This window comes from Alligator mississippiensis, chromosome 1 (genome assembly GCF_030867095.1).
Source record: "Alligator mississippiensis isolate rAllMis1 chromosome 1, rAllMis1, whole genome shotgun sequence".
NCBI lineage: Eukaryota > Metazoa > Chordata > Crocodylia > Alligatoridae > Alligator > Alligator mississippiensis.
Window position 1 is genome coordinate 248,968,205 of NC_081824.1, and position 9,835 is coordinate 248,978,039.

At 46.2% G+C, this 9,835-nt stretch overlaps 1 long non-coding RNA gene across 1 annotated transcript; it reads left to right on the forward strand.

The window, feature by feature from the left end:
- The first annotated feature begins 3,188 nt into the window (after nt 1-3,188).
- Nucleotides 3,189-7,332, forward strand: LOC132247696 (uncharacterized). The gene is made up of 2 exons (XR_009459000.1): nt 3,189-3,267; nt 4,457-7,332. It is a non-coding gene; the product is annotated as an uncharacterized LOC132247696 (long non-coding RNA).
- The last annotated feature ends 2,503 nt before the right edge of the window (nt 7,333-9,835 follow it).

Consider the following 9,835-nt stretch of genomic DNA (forward strand, 5'->3'; position numbering starts at 1 on the left):
ACTTACAATCAGACAGTCTCATGGATTCAGGTCTCATTGATCAAACTGGTCTAAAATGAATAAAAAGTTCTACAGTATATCCAATTTACCCAAAGAGCCTTGTCTGTCAAGGTATAAGCAATTTTTATAGGAAGAAAGAAAATAAAGAGTATACCAGGAGAGTTCTACCAGGACAAGGGGGTCTAATTTCAATTACCAGCCTTGAAACAAACTCACTACATGACGTTGGGTAAACAGGCCAAACCCGCAAAGGATTAAATTTACTGGAGCTATGCCAATTAGTACCACCGAATGATCTGATGCTCCAGTCTGCAAAGTTTGCAGAACCAGCCAAATAATGACATTTCCATTCCATGGAAAATATTGGGGTTAGGGGTGGGGGGAAGTCTCAGAGGGAGAAAAAGGGTCCCAGTTTCAGCTGAAAAGTAAAAGATTCACCATTTCTCATGGGACCAACATTTCAAAAGACTGCATTATTAGGGAAAGCAAAATGGAATTATTCAACCGCCCCCTGCAAAGCTCTGGTCAAATTCTGCTGCTGGAAGAAAGTTAAATTGACAAAAGCTTTCCAGGCAGACAGCCCTCATGTTGATTTTTTTACACAGAAAAAACAAAACAAAAAAAACTTCAGTGAAACTGAAGTTTCCCAGAAGAAATTTTTGATTTTGTGAGGGCTTTATGCATGAGAAAAATCTTTCTTGTTGTTCTAATACAGAGCATGTAAAGCTCCCGTGGAAGAATATCAAGGCTTCTTCATCATGCTTCAGAGTTTCTCCATCTGCAGAAACTGGATAATACTACTTTCCTACAGCACAGAGTTTTTTCTGGCTTACTTCATTAATGTTTGCAAAGCACACTGAGAACCACAGATGCAAGATGTTACAGAAGTGCAAAGTCTTATCATTATCCTCTTAATTTCTAAGATATCGTTTGCATTAAAAATCCATTCCAAGGTATTTAGAAAGACTGTTGAAATGAACAGATTTCAGGATTGTCTGCAAATATTAATAAATAATCACATTTCCAAAAGAGAAAAGGTTTTATTTCCCTTCCTGTAGTAGTTACTTAGAGGTCAGAGCTTGGCTTCATATAATCTCCCTTCATTCTGCTGGGCTACAACTGCCTTAATTTCTTGCCATGCGTCATTGTTCTTTCATTTGACAAAGGGGCCAACTTAATTTACAAGATGGTCTTTACCAGCCAGATTCTGCACTCACGCAGGCACAGCACACAGCAAGTTTTGACGGCTGGATAGCGGAACTGGGAATCCAGGGTGGCACGTCTTGTGGTAGGAAGCAAGGTAGATTTACACCTTACGGATCAGTGATTTTCAACCAGGGTGCCAAGGCACCCCTGGGGTGCTGTGGGGGGCCACACAACGTTAGCTCTCTTAGGTCTGCCAACATGATCCACAAGGTAAAACCACAGATTTCAAAAATGAATCAAGGGCGTTAAAAGCTGTGGGCTCTCTGGGTTCTTTGCAACAGAATTGCTCTAGTGTTTCTCTAGGTAAAAAATGAGTGAAAACTAAGAATAAGCATTTTCCAAGTCTAAGGAGGGGTGCCTTGAGTCTCAAAAGATTGAGAACCAGTTACAGACTAAACAAAGGATGCATCTGCACGCATGTGGGCACATGTAGTGCACACATGTGCGCATGTGCCTGTGTACTGTGCGTACATATATATCTGCATGTGGACACATGCATGCATTGGTTACTGTGGGCATGTATGCATATGTATGTGAACTCACACGTCTACATATGCACATGCATGAGTGGGTGGACAAGGTTCTTTGGGTAGATGGGATATCTTTTACTGGACCAACTGAATAGTTGGAAAAATTATCCTTTGCAAACTTTCTTTGCAAAACTGTTCTTTGCAAACTCACAGCCACCCTTCTGTAAGCATAGGGATGTATGCATGGGTGTGATATACATGGGTGCATGTGTGCATATATTCGCATGCACGTGCTTGTATGGGTAGACACGGAAATATATCTGTTCACATGTGAACTCCTGTGTGTATACACGTGTGCATGTGTGTGCACGTATTCCCATGCATCTATGTGGGTGCACGCATGCACCCATATGGGTATACATACGTGTGAAGACGCATACATCTGTGCGCTCTTATGCATATAGATGTGTACAGTGCCAGTACACGCATGCACTCACAAGCGTTGACATGCTCACGTGCGGACACACGTGTGCACTTGTCTGCTGGCACGTGTGTGCACTCGTGTACACACGGCCAAGTGCACGGGACACACGTGCACACGCTCGTGCGCGTCCACACGGCGCCCATTTACACACACACACACACACTGGCTCCCGGCCCCGCTCTCTCCCCCCCCCCCCCCCCGCTCCGCTCTTCCCCGCTCAGTTCACACGAGCCCGAAGTAGGCTCCGAAGTACAGCGGGAGCCGCCCCTTGTCTCCCCCCGCCCCACGCGGGCAATGGCCGCTCCCCTCCCCTCCCCCGAGGGGCGGGCCCCGCGAGGCCCCGCCCCCTGACCCCCCGCTGACCCCGGAAGCACGGTACCTCTCTCATCTTCCCTGCTCCTCAGCGAACCCGCTCGGCACTTTCACAGGCAGCCGCCGCCGCCTCGCCTCGCCTCTCATTGGCTTCGCGGGTCCCGCTCTCTCTATCCTCATTGGTCGGCCCCCACGCCACTCCTCCGCCGGCACCGCCCACAAACATTCCACTGTTACCGCCCCTTTCGACGACGGCGGCGGCGTCCCTATTGGAGCAGCCGCGTTGTCCCGAGCCGCTAGGCGCCCGCTCGATTGGCTCGGCCCAGCATGGATCAAAGTGAACCTTGACGCTCATTGGTGAAGCGCCGAAAATTAACTCCGCCCACCAGTGAGGGGATCCGCATGCTGATTGGCTTGGCTTTGTTGCCATTCCCCCAGAAAGACGGCCGGTGATTGGCTTCTTCTGTCGACCCGCCCCCCCAACCAGCAAGTTCGGTTGCGAGCCCTTCCCCTTTCTACGCATTTCTATTTCCCCCTTTATTTATTTATTTTCTTCATAAACTTAAATGACCCCGAGAGGAGCGGGGGGGAGGGAGGAAAGGGGGCGGGGCCTCGAGGGCCGGGCGACCAATGGGAGCAAGGGGGAGGGGGAGGGGCCTCCAATGGTTCCAGCCAATAAGAATAGCACGAGGAGGCAACACTTGGTTCTTTGCCGGCCAGTCAGATTCATCCTCCTCCGGGGCAGTTCTTCGCGGGGATCCGAACCAAACCATTCCCCAGGACAGGGCAGGCGCGGTGCCGTACCATTTACAGCCCGGGTGGACTGTACCATCAGTGCAGGCGGGGGGGGGGGGCGGTGCTGGAGTCCCTGGGCGGGGGGGGCGCATTTGGCACGGGCGGGGCAGGGTCGGGCTAGGGCCATGGCAGCTCCCTGTATGTACGGGAGAGAGGCAGGGGCCTCGGGGCACGGGAGTTGATTTTATTTGTGTGTGTACACATGTAGACACACATGTCTGCATGTGCACTCAAGCGCATGTGTATGTGGGTGTGTATGCATGTGGGCATATGTCAGCAGGTGTGCACATACGTGTGCGTGTGTGCACGTATAGGCACATGTGCATGTGCACTCAGATTGGTATACGTGGTGGGCATGTGTGTGTACACGTGTCTCTGCATGTATAGGCACATATGTCTGTGCATGTGCACTCGTGCATATGTGTGTATGTGGGTGCATGTGCACGTCTACAGGTGTGCGCGCATGCATGCATATGCATGGGGGCATGTGCACATGTGCACCCACATATATGCATGTGTGGGCTCACATGGACACGTATCTACACATATACACTTGTATAAATGTGCATGTGTGGGCACATGTAGGCACACAGGGAACAGATTCCCCAGAGAGCAGGTAGAAGCTCTATCCTTGGAGGTTTTTAAGATCCAGCTAGGCAAAGCTTTGGCTGGGATGATCTAGTTGGGGCTGGTCCTGCTTTGAGCAGGGGGTTGGACTGGATGACCTTCTGTGGTCCCTTTCAACCCTCATTTTCTATGCTTTCTATGATATCTCTGCAAATGTGCATGCCTCCATGTACATGTGTAAACGGGTGCATGTGCACTCATCTGCAGGCATGGGTGCACATACATGTACATGTGTACTCATGTATACATGCATGTGTGGGCACACGTGGGTATATACCTGTACATGTATATGTGCGTGGGCACACAGCATATATGTCTGCATGTGTGCACTCATGTATATGTTTGTGTGCACATGCATGTAGCACATGCACTTATATGCATATACATGGGTGCATATGCATGTGTCTATACGAATGTGCACTCCTGTAAATGTGTGTGTGGGCACATATGTCTGTAGATGTGCACTCGTGTATATGTGTGCACGTGTGTGCAGCTGCCCCCATGCCTCCCTTGGCTGGATGTAAGCATGAGGGACTCATAATTGTTTGCTTCCCACATCCAGGGTGAGTGATGCGCAGGGACCTAGACAATGAACTCATCTCTGCCTGCTCCATGGAGGGTGCTGCCCCGGGACACAGCGGTGGCGCTACCCAAGCCAGAATCTGAGGCGAGCAAGGACTGTCTGTACAGGGGCATCATTGCTCAATGGATGCAGCCTCCATCCCCCTGCGGGACCAGCCGGCATCTCTGCTACAGGTCTTGTCCTGCAGAAAGACTTGCTGAGGGCACAAAGTGGGGAAGTTGTTTCCTGGGAGCATGCTAGTCTCTGCCTGAAAGCATGAACTCAGGTCTTTGTGACTTCTGCCTGCTTCTTGGCCCTCTCCATGGACGGCTTCAACCAATCTTTCTCAGCTGGGGGCTGCAGCTACCCCAGGCTGCCTTGAGATCCTTTGGGAGCAGGGGATGTAGGAGGTGGAGGGCAGTAGTGCACTGGGTCATATACCTGGTGAAAATATAGCCATGTGCATTATCCATTACATCCTTTCCCCTTTAGTTTCAAAAAGCAGTAGGAGGATTTAACTTCATTAGTATTAAAAATACCCATCTTCGCTCTCAGTTGGGCAAGGTATTGAGCATCAAACCTTAAGCATATGAGTAATCCATCTGCTGACCAGCTTAATAAGCACAGGCTGAAGTTCTTGACTGAATCAAGAGATTTAGTTTATGTTGCCTGTTCTGCATTTTTAGGCAGAAAAGGATTGTGGAGGAAAATGCTCTTAGGAAAATAATTTATCTGGGGCATATTCTGTTTGATAGTGTCATACCCGGAACTTCAGCTGGGCTATCATAACAACGGCGTGCCACAGAAAGAAACTGAAAACACTTGTAGTTAGAAATCTTTCACAGCCTATTACTCAAGATCTGGAATGAGTTTGGGTATAGTGTGAAAGGCTCTTCTCTGTTATTTTTTACTATCCTTTATCAGTTATTTCACACTTAAAGCATGTGACTGTTAGATGGTATATGTACACCTTAGCATCTCTAGAATCAAAACAAATATGATTGATAATGGACTCAGGGACCCTTAAATAATGTATTTCTAAAGAAAAGGGTGTGGCAAAGAGGCATAGCAGAAGGGAACTCTCCTTTCCATGAATGGCACTTGTTGCCTGCCTCTGACCAAAAATATGCACTGCGTTCATACTGGAAATACTAGCTGCAGCAGTGATACACAGCAAACTATTATTGGTTCACTGGCAAAATAGGGAGGGTATTTCAAGGGAGGGCATTAGAGAGTCTATCTTGGACATACCTCATTCAATGTTTTGATTAATGACATGGATGAGGGAATAGAGAGAATACTTACAAAAATTACAGATCTCAAAAAGCTGTGAGAGGATGCAAGAGCATTGGAGGACAGCATTAAAATTCAAATGGACCTTGGTAAACTGGAGAAATAGTCCTAATGACAAGAAGGTATTTGGTGAAGGCAAAGGCAAAGAGCTATGCTTTGGAAGGAGAAATCAAATGCACCCAGAAAACATGAGGAACTACAAGCGAGGCAGAAGTACTGGAGGAAAGGATACGAGGGTTATAGTGGATCACAAACTGAACGCAAGCCAACAGGGTAATGCTGCTGCAAGAAAAGGCAACGCTGATTCTAGGAGTACTGTCTGTGAGGCATGGGACAATGTTATGCCGCTTCATTCAGCACTGGTGAGGCTTCAGTTGGGGTACCATGTCCAGTTTTGGCTACTTCACTTTTAGAAAGATGTGAAGAAACATGAGGAGGACAACTTGTGTGATAAGAGGTTTGAAAATAACTGATCAATGAGGAAGAGTTAAAGGAACTTTTTTGTTTTCTAGAAAAGAGAAGACTGAGGGCTAAGGAAGATTATAGTAAACTTCCAATAAATAAAAGGTTGTTATAAAGCAGAAAGTGATGGGAGGTTCTCCAAGCCTGTTGGAGGTAGGATGAAAAGTAAGCATTTTAATTTAGTTTAGCAAGTAAGATGCAGGTTAGATATTAGAGGAAACTTTCTAACTAGATGGGTAGTGAAGTCTTGGAACACTGTTTCAGGAGGCTGGGAGGTCTTATTATTGGAGGATTTTAATAACGGGTTAGATGCACATCTCTTAGATATAATTTACATATACTTGATGCTACCTCAGTGCTGTTATGGTTAAGAAATGCCATTTACTGGGTCAGACCAGTGGTTGGCAGCCTCTGGCCCAGAGGTTGGATTTGGCCCGCAGAACCATTAGATCCATACTATGGATGTGGGGCTTTGGTGGTGGGAAACTTGCTGTGGGAGTACTGGTGCCACCATAGGGAATGAGCAGTGCCTGCCTGCCCGCCCACCCACCTCAAGCCCTGGGCCCACAGCTGGAGGAGGTTGTCTACCCTTAGATCAGGCCATAGGTTCATAAGGCTGGATCATATGGTTGAAAAAGGCTATTTGATTATATTATCTACATCAAGGCCAAATTCTGCTGTTATGAGACACTACTTGAGCCACTTGGAGTTTTAAGGAATGTGTCTGTTTAGAGATTGCTTTTGGACCTAGCTTTGTTAAGATCTTTTACCTAGTCAGACAGAGGAGAGTTTTATAACTGGGTTTGATGAGAATATTGCAGATGATTAAGTATTTGCAGGTTTGGGCCTAAATTTGCTTAAATATTGGTTAAGATGGTGATGCAATGCCATGCTATTTAGCAGCAGTATAAATATTCTATTTAATTCTTTAAAGCTCACTTAATTTTTATTTTGCTTATCTTGTGGCAATCTGACTGAATATTGGTCTGACATAGTATAGTTGATCTATTTTTTTTTTTAATGATTGTAAATGTAATTTGCTGCTGCTTTAATATTTAAGCGAGCAATAATATCAAAAAGGCTTATTGCTCCCAAGAAAAAGATTAAAGGATATAACTGTTGAGGTTTTTATGCTAACAATTTGACCTACTTTAGAAATAGTAGAAACTCCTGGGAATAGTCCTCATGATTCTAAATTGGTATCAAGTGTGTTGTGGGGGTTGGATTTAAAGTAAGTGACTCCTACAGCTGGCCAGAAATGGGAATTTCCTTCCTCTAGGAAATTCGGATTATTCAGAAGTCTTTGGTGCCACAAAGTATTGAATTATCAATATTTTTCATGGGATTTGGATTCCAAAATTTCAAAATTTTCACTTTCAATCAAAAGGAACTTTTTCATTTTGGTTTCTCGAAGAAATTGAAATGCTTAGTTTCAGCTTATTCAACAATAAATCTGTATCTGGCGAACTAGCCATGCTGTCTCACAGGACTGGCAGTTTTGGTGGCTCCTGCCCCAGTTCTCCTCCACTGCCCCAGGTTCCTAGCCAGAATTAACTACCCCTAATGCACTGTGGTTGTCCAACCAAATGGGAAACTATAATGCCATAGGAGACTATAGTACCAAGGCTCCTAGCGGAAGAGGCCAGCCCATGGAGGGCACTGAGGCTTGAAGGACCTGACTAGAAACGTGAGACACCCTGGCACTTCAGACAGACCCAGATTAATATGGAGCTGCCGGAAGCATAATACAGTGGAACCCAGATGCTTTTCCAGGTCAGGTTCTTAATCTCCCCACAAGGAGTGGGGTTTGTGAACTAGCTGGGGGTATATAGTGCTGCAGTAACCAGCTGCCTGGGACTATGGAGGTGTTCCAGCTGTGTGTGACAATTGTTATTTCAAAGGGCACCCCTTTTTCAATCAGCTGATGAGCCCCAGCTGAGTGGAGCAGCCATGCCCTTTGAAGTAAGAGCCACGGCAAACAGTTGCAGGGCTCATCTTGAATTCAGCAACCCACTGCGAACTAAGCAGTTGCAAATCACCTGGATATTTATTTATTTATTCTTTCATTCAATTTATATGCTGCCCTTCCCAATGAAGGCTCAGGATAGCATACCTGGGTTCCACTGTATTTCTATTTTGGTTAAATTGACCAAAACTGAAATACTACATTTTGATCTCTGATTGGCAAAATCAAATTTTTTCTGCAGAAAATTTTGATTGTGCAGAAATTGTGTTTTTCACTTGGGGTTGGGTGGGGGGGGGGGAGGGGGACATAAATAACAGAAGATTCCTTGCTAGTTTTAGTAACTACTCACAATTTCACTCCTAGGCTAATTTACTTAGGAGTGAATTAATTTAAGGAGGAAGTTGATTTGTGAATTGGATACTCTTAGCTCAGGCATCCAAGCAAGTGAAAGCATTTGTAACTCTCCTCAGGAGTTATAAGGCTGAATCATAGAATCATAGAAAGTTAGGGTTGGAAGGGACTTCAGGAGGTCATCTAGTCCAACCCCCTGCTCAAGGCAGGACCATCCCCAACTAGATCACCCCAGCCAAAGCTTTGTCTAGCCAGGTTTTGAAAACCTCCAAGGATGGAGATTCCACCACCTCTCTGAGTAACCTGTTCCAGTGTTTTACTATCCTCTGAGTGAGAAAATTCTTCCTAATATCTAACCTAAACCTCCCTTGCTGCAACTTGAAACCATCGCTCCTTGTTCTGTCATCTGCCACCACTGAGAACAGTCTAGCTCCATCCTCTTTTTAACCCCCCTTCAGGTAGTTGAAAACTACTATTAAATCCCGTCTCGGTTTCCTCCTTTTTAGGCTACATGAGGCCAGTTCCCTCGGTCCTTCCTCATAAGTCATGCCTCCCAGCCCCCTCAACATTTTTGTCGTCTTCAGCTGGATTCTCTCCAATTTGTCCACATCTTTTCTATAGTGGGAGGCCCAAAACTGAAAACAGTACTCCAGATCTGGCCTCACCAGTGCTGAATAGAGAGGAATAATCACTTCCCTTGAACTATTAGCAACACACCTACCAGTGCAGCCCAATATGCCATTAGCCTTCTTAGCAACTGCTGGCTCATATTCAGCTTATTGTCCTCTGTAGCCCCCAGGTCCTCTTCTGCACAGCTGCTGCCCAGCCTATACTGGTGCATGGGATTGTTTCTTCCTAAGTGCAGGACTTTTCATTTATTCCTTGTTGAACATCATGAGATTCCTTTTGGCCCAATCCTCCAATTTGTCTAGGTCACTCTGAATCCTAGCTTTACCCTCCAGCACATCTACTACTCCCCCATCATCTGCGAACTTGCTGAGGGTGCACTCTATGCCATCTTCCGGGTCATTGATGAAGACACTGAATAAAACTGGCCCCAGGATGAACCCCTGGGGCACTTCACTTGATACCGGCTGCCACCCAGACATCAGGCCATTGATGACTACTGTCTGAGCCCGATGCTCCTGCCAGTTTTCTATCCACCTTACAGTCCATTTATCCAGTCCATATTTCCTTAGCTTGCCTGAGAGAATGCTGTGGGAGATCATATCAAAAGCCTTGTTAAAATCAAGGTACACCACATCCACTGGTCTACCTGCATCCACAGAGTCAGTCACCTCATCATA